The sequence below is a fragment of the Lutra lutra genome, chromosome 1 (genome assembly GCF_902655055.1).
Source record: "Lutra lutra chromosome 1, mLutLut1.2, whole genome shotgun sequence".
NCBI lineage: Eukaryota > Metazoa > Chordata > Mammalia > Carnivora > Mustelidae > Lutra > Lutra lutra.
In genome coordinates, this window is record NC_062278.1 from 45,276,545 (window position 1) to 45,299,769 (window position 23,225).

The following is a 23,225-nucleotide window of genomic DNA, read 5'->3' on the forward strand; positions in this document are numbered from 1 at the left end:
AGAACTCCTGCCAACATACCTTGGTGAGGTAGAAGAGAAACAAAAACTGTTTCATGCCATTGAGATTGAGGATCATTTGTCAAGGAAAATAACTAATACCATGTCTATCATAACTAATTCTGGAAACTGGTACCTAGAAGTGAGTGGCTGGCATTAAAAAAAACAACAATGATTATAACTAAAAGCTATACCTTTGACTTAAGAGCTGAGCAGTTGATGGCTTATGAGTCACTATCAGAGCCTGGAAAGATGGCAACCTATAATACCCACCAGAAAAATGCTTAAAGTGTCATTCATAGTAACTTTGGAGGTAGAATGTATGATTGATGAAATTATGTCTAGAGAAGATTAGGAAACAGATTTTTTTTTTTTAAAGCATATTTCTGGTTTATGTCTGCGATGGTTGGCAAAGTATTAGAGAAGAGATTACCAAAGTAGTGTGGGACTTTCAGAAGTTGGACTAATGACCTTTGTGAGTTTACTCTCTCACGTAAGAAATAAAAATACTTCCAAACTATGATAATCAAACATTTTAGAACTTTTACAAATAACCAAAGGCACAGAAGAAAAACTGAAAAGCATTTATTGAGAGAAACTAATGAAACTTGGTAAGAACAGTGAGATCTTTGGCATTTTGCTTGGAGTTATCCACACCTCCTTTCCCCAACTCCATTGTGTGGTAGTCAGGAGGGCTGGCAGACTCATAGCCAACAGAAGGATTTACCTCTTTGGGAGCTTGTGAAAAGCCCCATCTTTAGAAAACAGTATTTTGATCTCTTTTGAAAAGCCCCATTCGTAACCTTGTTGCTCTTTGATCTTATTCCAAGCTCTAGTCTCCGGATAAAGTCCTAACCTCTGGGGCTTATTGAACACAATAATAATCACCTGGAATAGCTAACATCTCGGCTGAAAACTTATGTTCACACAAAAATCTGCATGCAAATATTTATCCATAATTGGCAAAAATTTCAAGCAACCAAGCTTTCTTTCAATGGGCGGGTGAATAAGTAAACAATGGTATGTTTATACAGTGTGTGTTATTTAGTGAATAAAGGAAATGCCCTTTCAAACTGCAAAAAGACAGTTTAATCTGTAATGCATATTACTAAATCAAAGAAGTTGGTATATAAAAGCTACATTTTAGGGGCGCCTGGGTGGCTCAGTGGGTTAAGCCGCTGCCTTCGGCTCAGGTCATGATCTCAGGGTCCTGGGATCGAGTCCCATGTCGGGCTCTCTGCTCAGCGGGGAGCCTGCTTCCCTCTCTCTCTCTCTCTCTCTGCCTGCCTCTCTGTCTACTTGTGATCTCTCTCTGTCAAATAAATAAATAAAAATCTTTAAAAAAAAATAAAAGCTACATTTTATATGATTATATTATGTCAATCTAGAAAAGGCAAAATTATACATGCATTTAAAAGACTGGTGGTTTGCCACAGGTTCAAGTTTAAGAAGGAGAGTAGAATAAATGAAGTACGTGGGATATTTTTAGGATAATAAAGCTGCTATATGGTAGTGTCATGGTGAGTATATGACAGCATGCATTTGTCAAAACCAATAGAACTTTGCAGTCGATAGAATAAAACTTAATATATGCAATTAAAAAATCATTTAACAGGTCAGCAGATCTCAGTATGGAATGCAGAATGTGACAAAAGATTCTAAATGCATTACAAATATAGGAAACTACTGAAGGAAGTGGGGGAAGCAATACTGAGCAAAATAATTTCAGAACATTTAGATCCTTGAAAGCCAAAGGTAAAGAAACTACAGATTTATATTCTAGATAATAAAGTTGTTTCCCATTGCGTAAAGGTTAAGAATTCTGAAATCACTATATATTTATACTGGAATTAAACAATTAAGTAAATAAATGGCACATGGTGAGAGTCCAGTTTTTCACTATTGGAGTGCGAAGTTATAGATAAACAAGGGGAGGAGGCTAGAAAGATCCATGTTGAAACAGATTAAAGTTGGATGCATCAATATGAACTTATGTTTAGCTTAAATAGATGCCGATGATTACATATACAAGTGTTTGTGAATATATATGTACACACAAGCTAGTACACACACACACACACAAGCACACACACTTTCTTGCACTGTCAGTTGAGTGGCTTAGAAATAATGGTACTTCACTAATTTCACAAATGTTTATCCTATTGTATAGGGTTTTCCCTCCCACTTTTTTGTTAGTGTTCTTTGACACACAAAATTTTTAATTTGATGAAGTCCTATCTATTTTATCTTTGATTACTGTGTGTTTGGTGTCATATCGATACCTTTCTTAATCTAAGTTCATGACATTTTTCACATTTCCTTCTAAGAACTTAATAGTTTTAGGTTTTAAATTCAGGTCTTTGACCCATCTCTGTTATATTTATATATAGTGTACAGTAGGGGCTCCAAATTCATTCTTATGCTTATGGATATCCAGTAATACCAACAATATTCATTAAAAAATACTTTTCCCTGCCTTGCCAAAAATCAACAAACCACACTGTACTGGCTTGCAATTTTTTGCTAAATACAAAACGGTTCTAAAAGAAATAAAAAGTTATCTTAAAAAAGCCACCTGGCAGGGGTGCCTGGGTGGCTCAGTGGGTTAAAGCCTCTGCTTTTGGCTCAGGTCATGGTCTCAGGGTCCTGGGATCGAGCCCCTCATCGGGCACTCTGCTCAGCGGGGAGCCTGCTTCCTCCTCTCTCTCTCTCTGCCTCTCTGACTACTTGTAATCTGTGTCTATCAAATAAATAAATAAAATCTTTAAAAAAAAAAAAAGGCCCCTGGGATTTCTATTGGAATTTTACCTACAAGTCAATTAGGAAAGAACTGACATATAAATGTTAAGCTTTTCAGTTCATGAACATGGAATAACTTTCTATTTACATAGGTTTTTAATTTCTCCCAGAAATGCCATTTTTAGTTCTGTGTGTAGAGAGAGTTCTAACATTTTCTTTTCTGTTTAGTTTATTTGAAGTAATTTAAGTTTGTTGGCATCATTGAATTGTTTTTAGTGTGCCATTTGAATTAATCGATGCTACTAAAATTATATGTGGTAACTACTAAATTTACTCAGTTTTAGTAATTGTTTTGAGGGTACCTCAATATTTTCTATGTAAACAATCAAATATTCTGCAAATAGAGAAAGTTTTATTTCCCTTTTTCAAGGGATCATGCTTTTTCAAAAGTTTCTCACTTTATTGCAATATCTAAATACACTAAGACAGTGTAGAACAGACTTAGTGACAAGTACCATTGACACATTCTTGGTCTGAGAAGGAAAGTATTCAAATATTCAAAATATAAATGGTTAACAAAACTTAATTGCAATTATTCAGTGTGAAATTCTGATTTAAGATCATTAAAGAAAAATTAAAAATTCACACTTAGAGATTATCAGATAAAACTTCCAATTAAATATTGTAGAAATTATCACTTCAGTTTGGATAGAGAAGTTAATGAAGACCTGAGAATTTTTTTTTTAATTTTATTTATTTATTTGACACAGAGGTCACAAGTAGGCAGAGAAGCAGGCAGGGAGAGAGAGAGAGAGAGTGGAAACAGGCTCCCCGCTGAGCAGAGAGCCTGATGCAGGGCTCAATCCCAGGACCCTGGGACCATGACCTGAGCTGAAAGCAGAGGCTTTAACCCTCTGAGCCACCCAGGTGCCCCAGACCTGAGAATTTTTTAAGTGAAAATTTCCTTTTATTGAAATATGTATATATAATATAATTCCATAAGTTTAAACAAATGAAACATCATAATTTTTTAAAAAAGAAAAATTGAATTGTACTTTTTAAAAACAAGTTGAGAGAGAGAGAGAGAGAGAACAATAGACCACAAGCAGGGGTAATGGCAGGCAGAGGGAGAAGCAGGCCTCTCTATTGAGCAAGGAGTCCCATGTGGGACTCAGTCCCTGGATACTGGGATCATAACCCGAGCCAAGGACAGACACTTAACCAACTGAGCCACCCAGACACCCCCTAATTGAACTTTTAAATGTGAATATTAATTCTTCATAGTTAAATGTATATGGAATTCTTCTCTAAAGTTGCATTAAATATGATATCATATTACATTGAAACCTAAAAGTTCATAAATTGTATACATGAATTCAATATGGTTTAAACCTACCTTAAAATGTTACTCTAATGGTTAAATATCTCTACAGATATGACACAGGCAAGATAAATAAAAAAGGTATATAAAAATAGAAACCTAGATTGTGCCAAGTATGGATGGTAGAGCAATACAGCCTCGGTACAAATTTCCCTAGTAAAATGGGGCAATTTACTTTCTCTTTGTCCGAATTAGATCACTATAAAATAAAGATAGCACCACTTTTATGTAAAGATATTCATTGTTTTAGTTATAGAGAAAATTAAGTTATGTGTGTGTACACACCTATATAAAATACTGACAAGGGTAATGATACATAATGTTTACTATATAAAGGTACAAATTATTAATATTCTTAAAATATCTACATACTAATTAAATTATTTAAATTTCAATAAGGATCAAAGGCATTCACCTTAATATATTAAATGCCAAGTTCTCATCCACAGCCATAAAATTTCAAAATGCTGACCATTCTGTATATAACTTTGAATGTTGCTGGTCGTACAAATTGTGTTCATTTCATCTTAGTTTCTTCCTATATTCCATGACTATTGTTTTATATCTGTACCTTAAAGATTTTTGATGACTGAAATATATTTCGCCATTCTGTCGATTCAATGTGTTCTGCTTTTACCAAGGAAAAGTAAGATGCAAAGCAACTACAGACAAGCATAATGTAATTATAACCCCTTAAAAGTTACTCACAACAACTACTTCATGATTTTTAGGATGATTTCCTGACATAAATTACACCACACTGTATGAGTTTTATTTTCTCTTTTTCATTTGATAAATACACTACAGCATATTAAATTAAACACCCAAAGTTTTTAAGGATACAAAATGTTTCTCTACATATCAATTATTTATTTTCCTCTAATTGCTTTAAATAATTATATTATTTCAAAACCATTTCAATATGAAAAATTAAAGTATTCAACACTTTGTAATTATAGCTAGTGGCACAGAGAAGTAATATGAAGATAGCATTCAACTAAGTAGCTGATCTTGGCTGTGTAAAAGAATTGTGGTTAATATACTGAAATAGAATTTGCTCAGACCATTTTGTCAGTATTTTTCAAACTCCAGATTGTGACTCTGTGTCAGTGCATAGTGCATTATCACAAATTTTACATGAAATTATAGTTACTATTTGATTAACTTAGTCCACATTGTGTGAAAAGGGAATAGTGTTGATGGTGGGGAAACTCGAGGAATGTGAACGTTTCCTAAGGGCTTATTTGCTTGGGGTTATTGGGTATGAATATTGATATTTTTAAAGTAGGTATCATTATGGTCATACTATACCTTAAAATTTACTCCACTAGCTACATTTCAAAATTGTCTTAATAAATATAGATTATATGAGATAACTTAATCTTCACTTATGATGTCAGACAAGTGCTTGGGTTCAACTTTTTTTGTTTATATTAAAAATGAAAGAGAATTAGATCAGTTTATTTTTTTGAGTTCACTATTATTTTTTGGTATCATCTTAATCATAACACTCTGAAAATGATATTATCATATGCAAAGGATAACTGCACTTATTTGAGGGTTGAGAGGGTAGTGAGAAGAATACCATAGCAATCTTTCTTCCTCAAATATTTTTTACTGTTCTGCAAGATTGAGATTCAGAAATGTCCATCTGATTTTGTTTGTTACTTTTTTTTATGTAATACAAACTCTCTTATTAATGCCCTAGCTTGTGAGACAAATATCATCTCTTACCTATCACCCCGTCCTTAACACTCATAGACACACACAACACAAACACTAATTCTATGGTCTATGAAGTAACATCTGTAGTCTAATCTCACTGAAGTCCTTTTTTTTTTTTTTTTTCTTTTAGGGGAAAGCAAGAATACAGTCCCCATTACCACAAATTTTGCAGTTCACTTTCCACATTTGGGGAAATTGCACATCAAGAGTGCAATGAGTAAGCCTTGCCCTGGGAAAAAAAACACCTTCTTGATCATGGTATCTCCCCTGCCAGGTAAATATCACAGAAGTCTTTTTATGTTGTATTCCCTTGTCCATGCATTTATCCAAACTGTTCACTCTGGAATATCCTTTCCCTTAGTTTTACTTGATGATGACTTCTCAGTATTCATCTTTGAGAAATTCTTTTAATTTTCATTTAAAATATGATGGCATGTTGAGCATCTGTGCAATATTTCTGCTTGCTAAATAATGAATAGCAAGATGTGTAATTTTCTACAGTTTACTTCTGTGACAGGCATAGGGAGTGTAGTAGAAAAAACATTTCAAAATTAGATAGAAAAATATATTTAAATGCCACTTCTAACCCATTTAAACACCCATACAAACCCTTGTTCATAATGTAATCTTGGACAATTTCCTTAATTTCTATGAAAACCATATCCTAATAGTAAATGTTAAATTATAAAAGAGCAAATTAATAAGAATTAAAGTAAAATTTGAAATTTATAAACAGTTATAATTTTCAAATGTATTAGTTAAAATGTCACAACAGTGTCTTTTTCTTATATGAGTCTGAATGTTCACAGAATTTAAATATACTTTCTAAACCAGTTGAAACATAAATGTCTTAATAATAGAAATAAATGATCAAATTGAAACCACAAAAATTGATTTTAATTATTAATAGTTGTGGCCAACATATAATTCTAAATTATACTACTAGGAATTTGATTCCAGTGACAAAAAGATTTTTTATCTTTTGAAGCAAAGGATATTTAATTATTTACTTATTTATTCCAAGATAAATTAACATTATTAAATTATCATATTTTGTTCTATATATTATATATGAGAACTTAACTCTATACTCTGCAAAATAATTATGACTTCACTGAAATCCTATTCATGAATAATTTTTTTTTCTATGTATTTAGGAAAAACTAACCTCATTTTTTGTTAATGTGTTAACTCAAACCTTCAGTTGCAATTTGGGCCCTGCTGGTCAGTTCTTAAACTACCAACATACATACAGTGAAAACCATTCTAAATAGCATAATACAGGCAGTAAATTCATTTGTATTTAATCCATGCACAGCATATTTCTAGAATGTGGGTTCTAATTAGAAGAAATACAGATAATGAGTACTTTGCGATTATTATTATTATTTTTTAAAGATTTTATTTATTTATTTGAGAAAGAGACAGTGAGAGAGAGCATGAGCAAGGAGAAGGTCAGAGGGAGAAGCAGACTCCCTGTGGAGCTGGGAGCCCGATGCGGGACTCGATCCCGGAACTCCAGGATCATGACCTGAGCCGAAGGCAGTCGTCCAACCAACTGAGCCACCCAGGCGTCCCACTTCGTGATTATTGATTATGAAGGCATTTAGTTAAATGAGGCCTTCATGAAGTGCTCATTCACATTGTATACAAAAGTTCAAAGAAAGGTAATTTAGAGTCAAGAGCACAATTTATTTTTGTCACCAGTGTTTTAACTCCTTCAAACTAAATTAAAATTACTTTCTTTTAGAAAGGATTTTGTATTTTAAGAACTCCTTTTGAACAATCTAACAATCAGGAAAAATATTTCTTGGAAAATGTCCAAAATATTTGTCCATATAGCTTGTTGACAAAAGTGCCAAGAGAAATATTCTGTATTCTCTATTTATATCCTAATGGATACCTGATTGTAATATCTGCCATATTTCCTGCCAAATTGTAATCTTGGTAGGTTCAAGAATGCTAATTATTTGTATTTGTTATTTTTGTATAATAGAAGCTATAATTTTGTATTCAGTTGAGTAGCTAAGAAATAAGAAGATTCGAACTAACCTATATAATTATGATTCACACACACAAACACGATCTTATTACTAAAAAGGTATTATGAATATTTTTTGAGCAGTCTCACACCTTAAAATGCTATCTTGAACTCTTAGAAGAATGTATTTGTTATAGACAGGCACAACTGAGGTTTAGCTAATCAATATTATTTAAGTGATGTTAGGGAAATTGTATAGGAAGTAAAGTGGCATATCCCAAGAGCATGCTAAAAATATAACAAATATATCAGCTGAGACTAATGATCTATCTAATTCAGTATTCTCAATATTATAGTTACTAAATATATTTTAATTGTTGTATGAACTCTAAGTTGAACTATCTTCCATGAGTATGTGTTATGGTAATCTCTATCCACAAGGCCAGACCAATGGGCATTAATTCTATGTCCAAAATGGTTGCCAAATGTCTCATTCAATGCTGATCTTGGATCTGCAAGTTGAGTCTTTGACCAAAAAAAAAAAAAAATTAGTTTTGTACACCAAGCACCTATTTTTAGTTAGCAATGTTATCATCAAGCCAATGGTTTTCTTTTTTCTTTTTTTTTAAGATTTTATTTATTTGAGAGAGAGCACGAGAGATGGAGAGAGAGAGAGAGAAAGAGAGAAAGCAAATAAGCATGAGTGGGGACAGGGGGAGAAGGGCAGAGGTTAGGGAAGGGGCAGAATCTCTGAGTAGGCAGCCTGATGTGGGGCTGGATCCAAAACCCTGGGATCATGAAGTGAGACGAAGACAGAAACTTAACTGACTGAGCCACCCAGGCACCTCAAGCCAATGGTTTCCCTTAAATATTTCCTCCAAATTGCCATTGTTTATTTGATTCATTAGTTTTGTTGCTTGCAATTTTTTTTTAAAAGATTTTATTTATTTATTTGACAGAGAGAGATCACAAGTAGACGGAGAGGCAGGCAGAGAGAGAGAGAGAGGGAAGCAGGCTCCCCGCTGAGCAGAGAGCCCAATGTGGGGCTCGATTCCAGGACCCTGAGATCATGACCTGAGCCGAAGGCAGCGGCTTAACCCACTGAGCCACCCAGGCGCCCCTGTTGCTTGCAATTTTACCACAATAATTCATTTTGTTAAAAGCTTCATACATTAGTTTGCATTTATCCATTGAATGTTTCTTTTTGGAGGACTTAATGCCATTTTTTCCCTGGTTGTTTCATTCCAATGAAATCTATTCTTTCTGTATTATAAACATGACTGAATATAAAATGAGCTATAAAGCCTTAGAATAATGCTTTTTTGAGGAGTAAATTTAAAATAAAAAGTTTAAAAAGGCAGAAAAATAAAAGTTTAAAAAGGCAGATGGATTATTTGATCATAGATATGACAGATACAGGAAAGAGGGAGAGAGAGGAAGGAAGGAAAGAAGGAAGTGAAATTCATCACAAAATTAATTTGAATTGTGTTCAGGTAACAGATAATAAAATATTATGGTGATTTTGTTTTTATTTTTACTTTGCTATCTTTCTCAGTTGGATACCATCAGAATTTTTATAATTTACACTTCAAACTAAATACTACAAAAACACGTACTTTTAGATATTAGGCAAAAATAAAAAAGACAAGGCATGTATGTATGAATTAATAATAATGAAAGAAATGACTAATGTCCAACATTGTAAAGTTAAAAAGTAAACTGAAACACTTTTATATTTGAGTGTAGGTAAAATAAACTAAAACTACTAACTTATCTGGCATCTGACAATTACTGTTCATATAAGGTTCTATTTCTATAAAAAAAGCAATCAACACACTTTTTAGAGATTTTCTGAAAAAGAAGTGAGATGACTCTGAGGTTCAGACATCCAGTTATTAAAATAAAACCATTCAAAAGTATTATATGATGACAACTACAAATAAACTTCTCTGAACCTGACTATGGCAATTAAAAAAAATGAAAAATTGGACTGGATGACTCTAACGTTCTTATCAGCACCAATAGTCTCCTCAAGCAGTCATTCCCAGGATTCTGTGCTTTTAGTCTGATGGTCTGATATCATCCAGAAAATATCTCAAAGCAAAATTTAGCAAAGAATGAAAAAGTCTGCATAGTACTATGAAAATTGGTATGTCCTAAGACAACTACAGTATTTCACCCTGTAGGAACTGTGTACTTTGACTAAAACAAATGTTGAACTTAATGAAACAATGTCAGTATTCATGCTGTGGTAAAACCTGATGATGCTACCCTGGCTGAGAGAATGATGGACATGAAACATTATTATAATATTCATTTTGATGTTAAATTTTCAGTTTAAGTCTTTAAATCAGGTCAGAGACAATTTATGCACACCCATGTTTCTCCATTCTGTCAGTCATTATCTCTCCATTTTAATGCATGGCATCTAACATTTAATTGAGTTTCTAAAAGGGACTAATTAATCATGAAATAGGTTTTAGCCAGGTTTTCAGGTTGAAAGTCATTAATGCCATATCTACTTGAAAGCAAAAGATTATACCTGACTGGAAAATGAACTATGCTATTATCTCACTAGAGAATGATGCAGTAAGAGTCATTCTCTTGAAACAGAAAGGATTCCTTCAAACATATGTTCATGATTAAAATTAGGTTTTGCTTAGCATGGAAACTGTGAATGATACATTAGTACTCTGTTCTTTGTAAAACAAACCAACTCTCATGTTTAGAATTAAGGAATATTTTATTCCTGGAGATTATATTTTTATTAAACTACATTGTTCTGATACAATTAAGTTTTTTTTTTGTTGTTGTTTTTAAGGAAGAATATCTGTCCTGGTTTTTAAATATAGAGGTATAAATAGAATATAAATAGAAATTAGTCCCACATAAATCTACTGTTCAAAAATCTGTTGTACTAATTTGCAGTATACTTGTCCAAAAAAAAAAAAAAAAGATGAATGAAAAAGCAAAACAGATGCTTAAAATGTTAGTAAATTTATATGAAAATTTAATGAAACATTATTATGTAGGCTTTTTGGAGGTTACAACAATGTGAAACTAAAATACAAAATAATAATAGAGGTAGTCTTCATATACTTGCCCAGAGTAGAATGGTGGTATTGATTAATCTGGGAGACTTAGATATTTAACAATCATGTTAAGCATGATTGTTTGGACTTATTATAAACATTAAAAGTAGCAGGTATAGTACATAGTACTTGCTTCTGCTTGAAATGCACTTTCCACAAATTTTAACATGACTCATTCTCTTTTTAAGGTGTTTTCCTTGAAGAAGACCCTGACCATCCTAACTTTAAGTAATTATTTACTATTCTTGGTCTTCTTTATGTATTTTATTTCTTGTCATAGCACTTACTACCACCAAAATTTATATCACATATTCTGTGGTTTCCTTCTTTTTGTCTACTCCAGGAATATTAGCTCCACCAGAAGGGGAATTCTGCATCTGCCATCTTGTTTTTTACTCAAAGTACTTACAGTATTTCAGGGCAAATAACATATGCTCAACATAAGCTTACTGACTGGATCAAAGAATGAGTACATAATTAACTAATTTACCTCTTTAGTCATATTGATTCTTTGTCTTTCATCTCTGATTTCTAGAATTTTTTTTTCTCAGATTTGCCTTTCATTATACAGAATCAGAATTCAGCAGTGCTAATATAGTTGAAATCTTTTTTTTTCTTAAATTTGCAATATCTCATTTACTTTTCTTGATTTGTATTGTAAAGTCCATCAGTTGACTATTTTAAATTTAATTTTGTTGTTTGATTACCTCAAATATCACAAAATTGATTCTCCTACATTCCCTTTTATTGAATACTTGGATATATTTTTGGTCTTTTTTCCTGTTTCCTAGAATAAATTCACAAACAATTCTGCAAACATTTTGAATGATTAATAAATATTTTAAACATGGATTTCAAGGGAAGGAGGGGCAAGATGGTGGAGAAGTAGGAGACCTTCTTTCAACCAGTCCCCTAAAGTGAGCTAATTATCTACCAGAACACTCTGAATACCCATGAAATCAGCCTGAGATGTAGGATTATACACTTCTGGATCTCTACAAGGGCAAAAGACACCAGTGAAGAGGTAAGGCTTAGTGGGAATACTTTGACTAATATCAGAGGATAAATAGAAGGGGGAGGGAGCTACCAGAAGAGATCCATTGGAAAGTAATACCCCAATACGAAAGTGCCCTGTGATTGGGGACCAGCACTAACTTGAAGTCTGGTTAAGAGCCTTCAAAAAGAGCAAAAGATCTTAAGGGGTAACTGGTGGAATCAGTGGTCATGGGCACAGGCCTAAACCCATGGTCCCAGGACAGCCACCTTCAGTGACCACCTGTGCTGGAAAGAGTGTGGTAGAGCCCTGGGGTTGCACAGATTGCACCATGGCTCAACTGGGCACACCCACCACCTCACCTGAGGGAGTCTGGTGATGGCACCAGCCTGCACTCCCTAGAATGTTTGCACACTGCATGACTGTGCCTAAGAAAACTCCATGCAGGCACTATCCAGTGGTCTCTAGGACCAGCCAAGGGTCTGGATGCTCCCAGCCCACACCTGAAGGAACTCAGCATGATCTCTGGTCATGATCCCACGGTGGTAACCTGAGGTCTGGACCATAGATAGCAGTCCCAGCAAAGACAGCCACCAGAAGCAAACTCCCTGGACCAATATCACTCACAGCTTTAGTCGTACGGGGGTGCAGAGATAAGCAGACGCTTCAGGCAACCCCTGAGACGATGGCTGGGGACATGCACTGCCTGTGGGAGGTTGAATGGCTCAGCAGGGTTTGCAGAGGATGAGTCTATGTGTTCTGGACCACCCAGAAGGGAGCAGACTGAGGCTTCTCTCTGAGACAGAGGTCTGGGTGCAGTTTCCTTCCCCCTAAACCTCCAAAAAGCTTCAAAAAGCCACCAAAGAGGGAGAGGAGTCAAGATGGTGGAGAAGTAGCGGGCTGAGACTACTTCGGGTAGCGGGAGATCAGCTAAATAGCTTATCTAAAGATTGCAAACGCCTACAAATCCAACGGGAGATTGAAGAGAAGAAGAACAGCAATTCTAGAAACAGAAAATCAACCACTATCTGAAAGGTAGGACTGGCGGAGAAGTGAATCCAAAGCGACAGGAAGATAGACCGCGGGGGGAGGGGCCGGCTCCCGGCTCCCGGCGGAGCAACGGAGCACAAAATCAGGACTTTTAAAAGTCTGTTCCGCTGAGGGACATCACTCCAGAGGCTTAACTGGGGTGAAGCCCAGGCAGGGTCAGCGCGGCCTCAGGTCCCGCAGGGTCGCAGAAGGATCGGGGGTGTCTGAGTGTCCCAGAGCTTACCGGTATTAGAATGGGGAAGCCGGCTACAGAGACAGAGCCGAGGAGTGACTCTCAGCTCGGGGTTGCCTTGAACCGGTCGCAGGCTCGGTCAGCTCGGAGCGCGGCCGGAGGCCAGGGTGACGGGAGTCATTGGGCGCTGTTCTCTGAGGGCGCACTGAGAAGTAGGGCCCGGGGCTCTCGGCTCCTCCGGGCCGGAGACCAGGAGGCCGCCATCTTCACTCCCGTCCTCCGGAACTCTACGGAAAGCGCTCAGGGAACAAAAGCTCCCGAAAGCAAACCCTAGCAGATTACTCAGCGCGGCCCCGGGTAAGGGCGGTGCAACTCCGCCTGGGGCAAAGACGCTTGAGAATCACTACAACAGGTCCCTCCCCCAGAAGATCAACGGGAAACCCAGCCAGGACCAAGTTCACCTACCAAGGAGTGCAGTTTCAATACCAAGGAGAGCGGCGGAATTCCAAGGAGAAGAAAGCGAAGCACGGAACTCATGGCTTTCTCCCCATGATTTTTTAGCCTTGCAGTTAATTTAATTTTTTTTCTTTTTCAATTTTTTTTTCTTTTTCTCTTCTTCTGCTAAATTTTTTTAACTTTTACCATTTTCTTTTTTAACGTTTTTTAAATAGTTTATCTAATATATATATATATTTTTCCTCTTTTTATATTTTTTCTTTATCGGCTTTCTTTTTTTTAATAGTTTCTTTTTTTTTTTTTTTCTTTCTGAACCCCTTTTTATCCCCTTTCTCCCCCCTCACAATTCGGGATCTCTTCTGATTTGGCTAAAGCATATTTTCCTGGGGTTGTTGCCACCCTTTTAGTATTTTACTTGCTCCTTCATAAACTCTTATCTGGACAAAATGACAAGGCGGAAAAATTCACAACAAAAAAAAGAACAAGAGGCAGTACCAAAGGCTAGGGACCTAATCAATACAGACATTGGTAATATGTCAGATATAGAGTTCAGAATGATGATTCTCAAGGTTCTAGCCAGGCTTGAAAAAGGCATGGAAGATATTAAAGCAACCTCTCGGGAGATATAAAAGCCCTTTCTGGAGAAATAAGAGAACTAAAATCTAACCAACTTGAAATCAAAAAAGCTATTAATGAGGTGCAATCAAAAATGGAGACTCTCACTGCTAGGATAAATGAGGCAGAAGAAAGAATTAGCGATATAGAAGACCAAATGACAGAGAATAAAGAAGCTGAGCAAAAGAGGGACAAACAGCTACTGGACCAAGAGGGGAGAATTCGAGAGATAAGTGACACGATAAGACGAAACAACATTAGAATAATTGGGATTCCAGAAGAAGAGGAAACAGAGAGGGGAGCAGAAGGTATATTGGACAGAATTATTGGAGAGAATTTCCCCAATATGGCAAAGGGAACAAGCATCAAAATCCAGGAGGTTCAGAGAACCCCCCTCAAAATCAATAAGAATAGGTCCACACCCCGTCACCTAATAGTAAAATTTACAAGTCTTAGTGAAAAAGAAAAGATCCTGAAAGCAGCCCAGGAAAAGAAGTCTGTAACGTACAATGGTAAAAATATTAGATTGGCAGCAGACTTATCCACAGAGACCTGGCAGGCCAGAAAGAGCTGGCATGATATATTCAGAGTACTAAATGAGAAAAACATGCAGCCAAGAATACTATATCCAGCTAGGCTATCATTGAAAATAGGAGAGATTAAAAGCTTCCAGGACAAACAAAAACTGAAAGAATTTGCAAATACCAAATCAGCTCTACAGGAAATATTGAAAGGGGTCCTCTAAGCAAAGAGAGACCCTAAAAGTAGTAGATCAGAAAGAAACAGAGACAATATACAATAACAGTCACCTTACAGGCAATACAATGGCACTAAATTCATATCTCTCAATACTTACCCTGAACGTTAATGGGCTAAATGCCCCCAATCAAAAGACACAGGGTATCAGAATGGATAAAAAAACAAAACCCATCTATATGTTGCCTACAAGAAACTCATCTTAAACCCGAAGACACCCCCAGGTTTAAAGTGAGGGGGTGGAAAAGAATTTACCATGCTAATGGACATCAGAAGAAAGCAGGAGTGGCAATCCTTATATCAGATCAATTAGATTTTAACCCAAAGACTATAATAAGAGATGAGGAAGGACACTATATCATACTCAAGGGTACTGTCCAACAAGAAGATCTAACAATTTTAAATATCTATGCCCCTAACGTGGGAGCAGCCAACTATATAAACCAATTAATAACAAAATCAAAGAAACACATCGACAAGAATACAATAATAGTAGGGGATTTTAACACTCCCCTCACTGAAATGGACAGATCATCCAAGCAAAAGATCAACAAGGAAATCAAGGCCTTAAATGACACACTGGACCAGATGGACATCACAGATATATTCAGAACATTTCATCCCAAAGCAACAGAATACACATTCTTCTCTAGTGCACATGGAACATTCTCCAGAATAGATCACATCCTTGGTCCTAAATCAAGTCTCAACCGGTATCAAAAGATTGGGATCATTCCCTGCATATTTTCAGACCACAATGCTCTGAAGCTAGAACTCAATAACAAGAGGAAATTTGGAAAGAACCAAAAAACATGGAGACTAAACAGCATCCATCTAAAGAATGAATGGGTCAACCAGGAAATTAAAGAAGAATTGAAAAAATTTATGGAAACAAATGATAATGAAAACACAACAGTTCAGAGTCTGTGGGACACAACAAAGGCAGTCCTGAGAGGAAAATATATAGCGGTACAAGCCTTTCTCAAGAAACAAGAAAGGTCTCAGGTACACAACCTAACCCTACACCTAAAGGAGCTGGAGAAAGAACAAGAAAGAAACCCTAAACCCAGCAGGAGAAGAGAAATCATAAAGATTAGAGCAGAAATCAATGAAATAGAAACCAAAAAAACAATAGAATAAATCAACGAATCTAGGAGCTGGTTCTTTGAAAGAATTAATAAGATTGATAAACCCCTGGCCAGACTTATCAAAAAGAAAAGAGAAAGGACCCAAATAAATAAAATCATGAATGAAAGAGGAGAGATCACAACGAACACCAAAGAAATACAGACAATTATAAGAACATACTATGAGCAACTCTACGCCAACAAATTTGACAATCTGGAAGAAATGGATGCATTCCTAGAGACATATAAACTACCACAACTGAACCAGGAAGAAATAGAAAGCCTCAACAGACCCATAACCAGTAAGGAGATTGAAACAGTCATCAAAAATCTCCAAACAAACAAAAGCCCAGGGCCAGACGGCTTCCCGGGGGAATTCTACCAAACATTTAAAGAAGAACTAATTCCTATTCTCCTGAAACTGTTCCAAAAAATAGAAATAGAAGGAAAACTTCCAAACTCATTTTGTGAGGCCAGCATCACCTTGATCCCAAAACCAGACAAGGATCCCAACAAAAAAGAGAACTACAGACCAATATCCTTGATGAACACAGATGCAAAAATTCTCGCCAAAATACTAGCCAATAGGATTCAACAGCACATTAAAAGGATTATTCACCACGACCAAGTGGGATTTATTCCAGGGCTGCAAGGTTGGTTCAACATCCGCAAATCAATCAATGTGATACAACACATTAATAAAAGAAAGAACAAGAACCACATGATACTCTCCATAGATGCTGAAAAAGCATTTGACAAAGTACAGCACCCCTTCCTGATCAAAACTCTTCAAAGTGTAAGGATAGAGGGCACATACCTCAATATTATCAAAGCCATCTATGAAAAACCCACCGCAAATATCATTCTCAATGGAGAAAAACTGAAAGCTTTTCCGCTAAGGTCAGGAACACGGCAGGGATGTCCGTTATCACCACTGCTATTCAACATAGTACTAGAAGTCCTAGCCTCAGCAATCAGACAACAAAAGGAAATTAAAGGCATCCAAATCGGCAAAGAAGAAGTCAAACTATCACTCTTTGCAGATGATATGATACTATATGTGGAAAACCCAAAAGACTCCACTCCAAAACTGCTAGAACTTGTACAGGAATTCAGTAAAGTGTCAGGATATAAAATCAATGCACAGAAATCAGTTGCATTTCTCTACACCAACAACAAGACAGAAGAAAGAGAAATTAAGGAGTCCATCCCATTTACAATTGCACCCAAAACTATAAGATACCTAGGAATAGACCTAACCAAAGAGACTAGAATCTATACTCAGAAAACTATAAAGTACTCATGAAAGAAATTGAGGAAGACACAAAGAAATGGAAAAATGTTCCATGCTCCTGGATTGGAAGAATAAATACTGTGAAAATGTCTATGCTACCTAAAGCAATCTACACATTTAATGCAATTCCTATCAAAGTACCATCCATTTTTTTCAAAGAAATGGAACAAATCATCCTAAAATTTATATGGAACCAGAAAAGACCTTGAATAGCAAAAGGAATATTGAAAAAGAAAGCCAAAGTTGGTGGCATCACAATTCCCGACTTCAAGCTCTATTACAAAGCTGTCATCATCAAGACAGCATGGTACTGGCACAAAAACAGACACATAGATCAATGGAACAGAATAGAGAGCACAGAAATGGACCCTCAACTCTATGGTCAACTCATCTTTGACAAAGCAGGAAAGAATGTCCAATGGAAAAAAGACAGCCTCTTCAATAAATGGTGTTGGGAAAATTGGACAGCCACATGCAGAAAAATGAAATTGGATCATTTCCTTACACCACACACGAAAATAGACTCAAAATGGATGAAGGATCTCAATGTGAGAAAGGAATCCATCAAAATCCTTGAGGAGAACACAGGCAGCAACCTCTTCGACGTCAGCCGCAGCAACATCTTCCTAGGAACATCACCAAAGGCAAGGGAAGCAAGGGCAAAAATGAACTTTTGGGATTTTATCAAGATCAAAAGCTTTTGCACAACAAAGGAAACAGTTAACAAAAAAAAAAAAACCAAAAGACAACTGACAGAATGGGAGAAGATATTTGCAAATGACATATCAGATAAAGGGCTAGTGTCCAAAATCTATAAAGAACTTAGCAAACTCAACACCCAAAGAAGAAATAATCCAATCAAGAAATGGGCAGAGGACATGAGCAGACATTTCTGCAAAGAAGACATCCACACTGCTGGGTGTTTACCCTAAAGATACAAACGTAGTGATCCGAAGGGGCACGTGCACCCGAATGTTTATAGCAGCAATGTCTACAATAGCCAAACTATGGAAAGAACCTAGATGTCCATCAACAGACGAATGGATAAAGAAGATGTGGTATATATACACAATGGAATACTATGCAGCCATCAAAAGAAATGAAATCTTGCCATTTGCGACGACGTGGATGGAACTAGAGGGTATCATGCTTAGCGAAATAAGTCAATCGGAGAAAGACAAGTATCCTATGATCTCCCTGATATGAGGGAGAGGAGATGCAACATGGGGGGTTGAGGGGGTAGGAGAAGAGTAAATGAAACAAGATGGGATTGGAGGGAGACAAACCATAAGTGACTCTTAATCTCACAAAACAAACTGAGGGTTGATGGGGGGAGGGGGTTGGGAGATGGGGGTGGGGTTATGGATATTGGGGAGGGTATGTGCTATGGTGAGTGCTGTGAAGTGTGTAAACCTGGCGATTCGCAGACCTGTACCCCTGGGGATAAAAATATATGTTTATAAAGCTGTAAAAAAATAAATAAATAAAGGATGAATACCCAAGTTTTGTAGCAACATGGACGGGACTGGAAGAGATTATGCTGAGTGAAATAAGTCAAGCAGAGAGAGTCAATTATCATATGGTTTCACTTATTTGTGGAGCATAACAAATAGCATGGAGGACAAAGGGAGATGGAGAGGAGAAGGGAGTTGAGGGAAATTGGAAGGGGAGGTGAACCATGAGAGACTATGGACTCTGAAAAACGATCTGAGAATTTTGAAGGGGTGCGGGGTGGGAGGTTGGGGGCACCAGGTGGTGGGTATTGTAGAGGGCACGGATTGCATGGAGCACTGGGTGTGGTGCAAAAATAATGAATACTGTTATGCTGAAAAAATAAAAAAACTAAAAATAAAAAAAATAAAATAAAAATAATTGGGCAATCAAATCTTGAAATGGCCATACAATGAAATTCATTAGATCACTGATATGACATGAATTATAGATTAGCAAAACACAGATGTAACTCAAAAACATAACTGAAAAAGAATGAAGCCATGAATAAACAGAATGCATCCTTTTAAAAAAAAAAAAAGCCACCAAAGAACAAAAACTTCCAGAAGCAAGAGCCTGAAAAACCTGTTTCCACAGAGCCCAGCCCTTTGATAGGGGCCAGGAGGACTCAACCCAAATAAGACTGATTGAAAAACAACTTGGCAGTCCCTTCCCCTAGAAAGCCAGCCAAAAGAATGAGAGGGCAACTACCACAGGGTCCCCATAAAACTGTAAAACCCCAATATCAGGGAAAAACAATATATTAAGCTCCCAGTATTGCCCTAAAACCTATTTATTTCCTAGATACAACTTTTATTTTTAGTTCATTCTCACTATTCTTGTTCTTTTAAATTTTTTAATTTTTTTAAAGAAAATTTTTTTAACCTACTTACAATTATAACTAGAGGTTTAATACAACATATTCCATAATAACATTTAACTTGAACTTTTTTCATACATATATTTCTGTTTTTCTTTTTCTTTTCTATTTTTTTTAATATACATATAGGTATAAGCTTCAAGGTGATCCTCTTTCCCTAATCAATACTACCCCTATATATAAACCAGTTTTATATATAGCCCTTTAACAAAGATATCAAGATACACCCAGGAAGAATCAAAATAAACTTCCTCACCCACATTGAAGATTTATAACCATTTTTTTTTTCTTCTGTCAGTGTTTCTGTGTAATTGTTTTTGTTCTGGTATTATATAAATCCTATCCTTGGGGTTCATTTTGGCTGAGTTCATTGTTTTTTTTTTCATGTCATTTACTTTTGTTGGTCTTTTTGTTTGTCTGTTCTTGTTTGTTTACCTTATAAATCTTTCCTTTTGGGCCCATTCTGACTGGGTCTTCTCTTTTCTCTCTCTCTCTCTTTCTTTTTTTTCTTTTTTCTTTCCTTTTGTGGTGACTTCCAATTGCTCAGAAGCATTCCAGGGTGCACCTTGCCTGGATTGAGGTTGATATATCCAGCTGTACATCTCCTCAACCACCTCTCACCAAAATGACAAGGAAGAGGAACACCCAACAGAAGAAAAATTCACACACTGTGCCCTCTCCATCAGAACTGTTGGATATGTACATAAAAAGTATGTGGGAAAGGGAATTCAGGGTAACAATTATCCACGCAATGGCTAGGATGGAGAAAACCATTAGTGACTACATAGAATCTCTAAGGGCAGAACTGAAAGCCACCCAGGAAGAAGTTAAAAATGCTATCAATGAGATCCAATCTAATCTAAATACTCTAACAGCTAGGGTAACTGAGGCAGAAGATAGAATTAGTGATCTAGAGGACAAACTGATAGAGAAAAGGGATCAAGAGGAGGCATGGAAGAAACAGCTTTGAAGCCATACAAACACAACTTTATCATAATTTTAGACAAGAGCTTTTGCGAGCAGCTAGGGGTAAGAGATTCCTTACATACAGAGGAAAGTCCATCAGAATAACATCAGACCTGTCCAAAGAAACCTGGCAAGCCAGAAAGGGCTGGGAAGACATATTCAGGGCACTAAATGAGAAGAATATGCAGCCAAGAATGCTTTATCCAGCAAGGTTGACATTCAAAATGGAGAGATAAAGGGCTTCCAAGACTGGCAAAGTTTAAAAGAGTACGTGACCACCAAGCCTGCACTACCAGAAATACTAAGAAGAAAGACCCCAAGAGTGACATAGAACAGAAATTTACAAGACAATCTAAAGAAACAAGGACTTTACAGGCAACATGGTGTCAATAAAAGCATATCTTTCAATAATCACTCTCAACATGAATAGCCTAAATGCTCCCATAAAATGGCACAAGGTTGCAGATTGGATAAAAGAACAAGACCCGTCCATATATTGTCTACAAGAGACCGATTTGCAACCTAAGGATAGCCAAACTGAAAGTGAAGGGAGGGAGAAATTATCTTTCATATCAATGGGCCACAAAAGAAAGCTGGGGTAGTGATTCTCATATCAGATAAATTAGATTTTAAACTAAAGACTGTAGTCAGAGACAAAGAAAGACAGAGATAAAGGGTCTATCCACCAAGAAGATCTAACAATTGTAAGTATTTATGCCCCCAATATGGGATTAGCCAACTACATAAGACAGTTGTTAATCAGGATAAAGAGTTATATTGATATGAATACATTAATAGTAGAAGATCTTAACATGCCACTCTCGGTAATAGACAGATCATCCAAGCAGAAAATCAATAAAGAAACAAGAGTCTTGAATGACACATTGGACCAGATGGACCTCATAGATATATACAGAACATTCCATCTTAAGACAAAAGAATACTCATTCTTCTTAAGTGCACATGGAACTTCCTCCAGAATAGACCACATACTGGGTCACAAATCAGGGCTCGACCAATACCAAAAGATTGAGATTATTTCCTGCATATTCTCAGACCACAATGCTTTAACTGGAACTCAACCATAATAAAAAGTTTGGAAGGAATTCTAACTCTTGGAAGCTAAAGATTACCCTGCTTAAGGATGTTCGGATCAACCAGGAAGTCAAAGAAGAACTTAAACAATTCATGGAGACCAATGAGAATGAAACACTTCAGTCCAAAACCTATGGGATACAGCAAAGGTGGTTCTAAGGGGAAAATACATAGCCATTCAAACTGCCCTCAAAAAAATTGAAAAATCCAGGATTAACCTGCTCTCTTACACCTTAAAGAACTGCAGAATCAACAACAATTAAGCCAACCCCTACACAAGAAGAGAAATAATCAAGATTAGAGCAGAGATCAATGAGATAGAAACTAGAGATACAGTAGAACACATCAACAAAACTAGAAGCTGGGTTTTTGAAAGAATCAATAAGATCAATAAACACTGGCCAAACTAATCCAAAAGAAAAGAGAAAGGACCCAAATTAATAAAATTAGGAATGAAAAAGAGAGATCACAGCTAAACACCAAGAAAATAGAAACAATGATCAGAAATTATTTTCAACAGTTACATGCCAGTAAGTTTAGCAACATAGATGAAATGGATGCATTCCTGGAAACCTATAAACTTCCAAAACTGAATAGGAAGGAATGGGCAACCTGAATAGGCCGATATCTAGTAACAAGATTAAAACAGTGATCTAAAACCTCCCAAAAAACAAGAGCCCAGGACCTGACAGATTCCCTCGAGAATTCTACCAAACATTCAAAGAAGAAATAATACCAATTCTCCTAAAGCTGTTTCAAAAAATAGAAACAGAAGAAAAACTTCTAGAATCTTTTATGAAGCCAGCATTACTCTGATCCCCAAACCAGGCAAAGACCCCACCAAAAAGAATTTCTGAATATCACCCTCAATGGGGAAATGCTGACAACTTTCCCTTTAAGATCAGGAACATGACAAGGATGTCCACTCTCAGCACTCTTGTTCCACATAGTACTATAAGTCATAGGAACAACAATCAGACAACAACAACAACAAAAATAAAAGGTATTAAAATTGGCAAAGAAAAAGTCAAACTCTCTCTCTTCACAGATGACATGATACTTTATATGGAAAACCCCAAAGACTCCACCCCCAAAACTACTAGAACTCATATAGCAATTCAGTAATGTGGCAGGATACAAAGTCAATGTACAGAAATCAGTTTCTTTCTTATACACTAACAGTGAAAAAATTGAAAGGGAAATGAGAAAATTGATTCCATTTACCATAGCACCAAGAACCATAAAATACCTGGGAATAAACCCAACCAAAGAGGTAAAGGATCTATACTTGAGGAACTACAGAACACTCATGAAAGAAATTAAAGACACAAAAAGATGGAAAAGCATTCCATGCTCATGGATTGGAAGAATAAACATTGTTAAAATGTCTATACTCCCTAGAGCAATCTATACT

The 23,225-nt window shown here is 36.2% G+C and overlaps 1 pseudogene; it reads right to left on the reverse strand.

Moving 5' to 3' along the window:
• Positions 1-5,970: 5,970 nt before the first annotated feature.
• LOC125090282 (uncharacterized) lies at positions 5,971-6,124 on the reverse strand (annotated as a pseudogene).
• Positions 6,125-23,225: the final 17,101 nt, after the last annotated feature.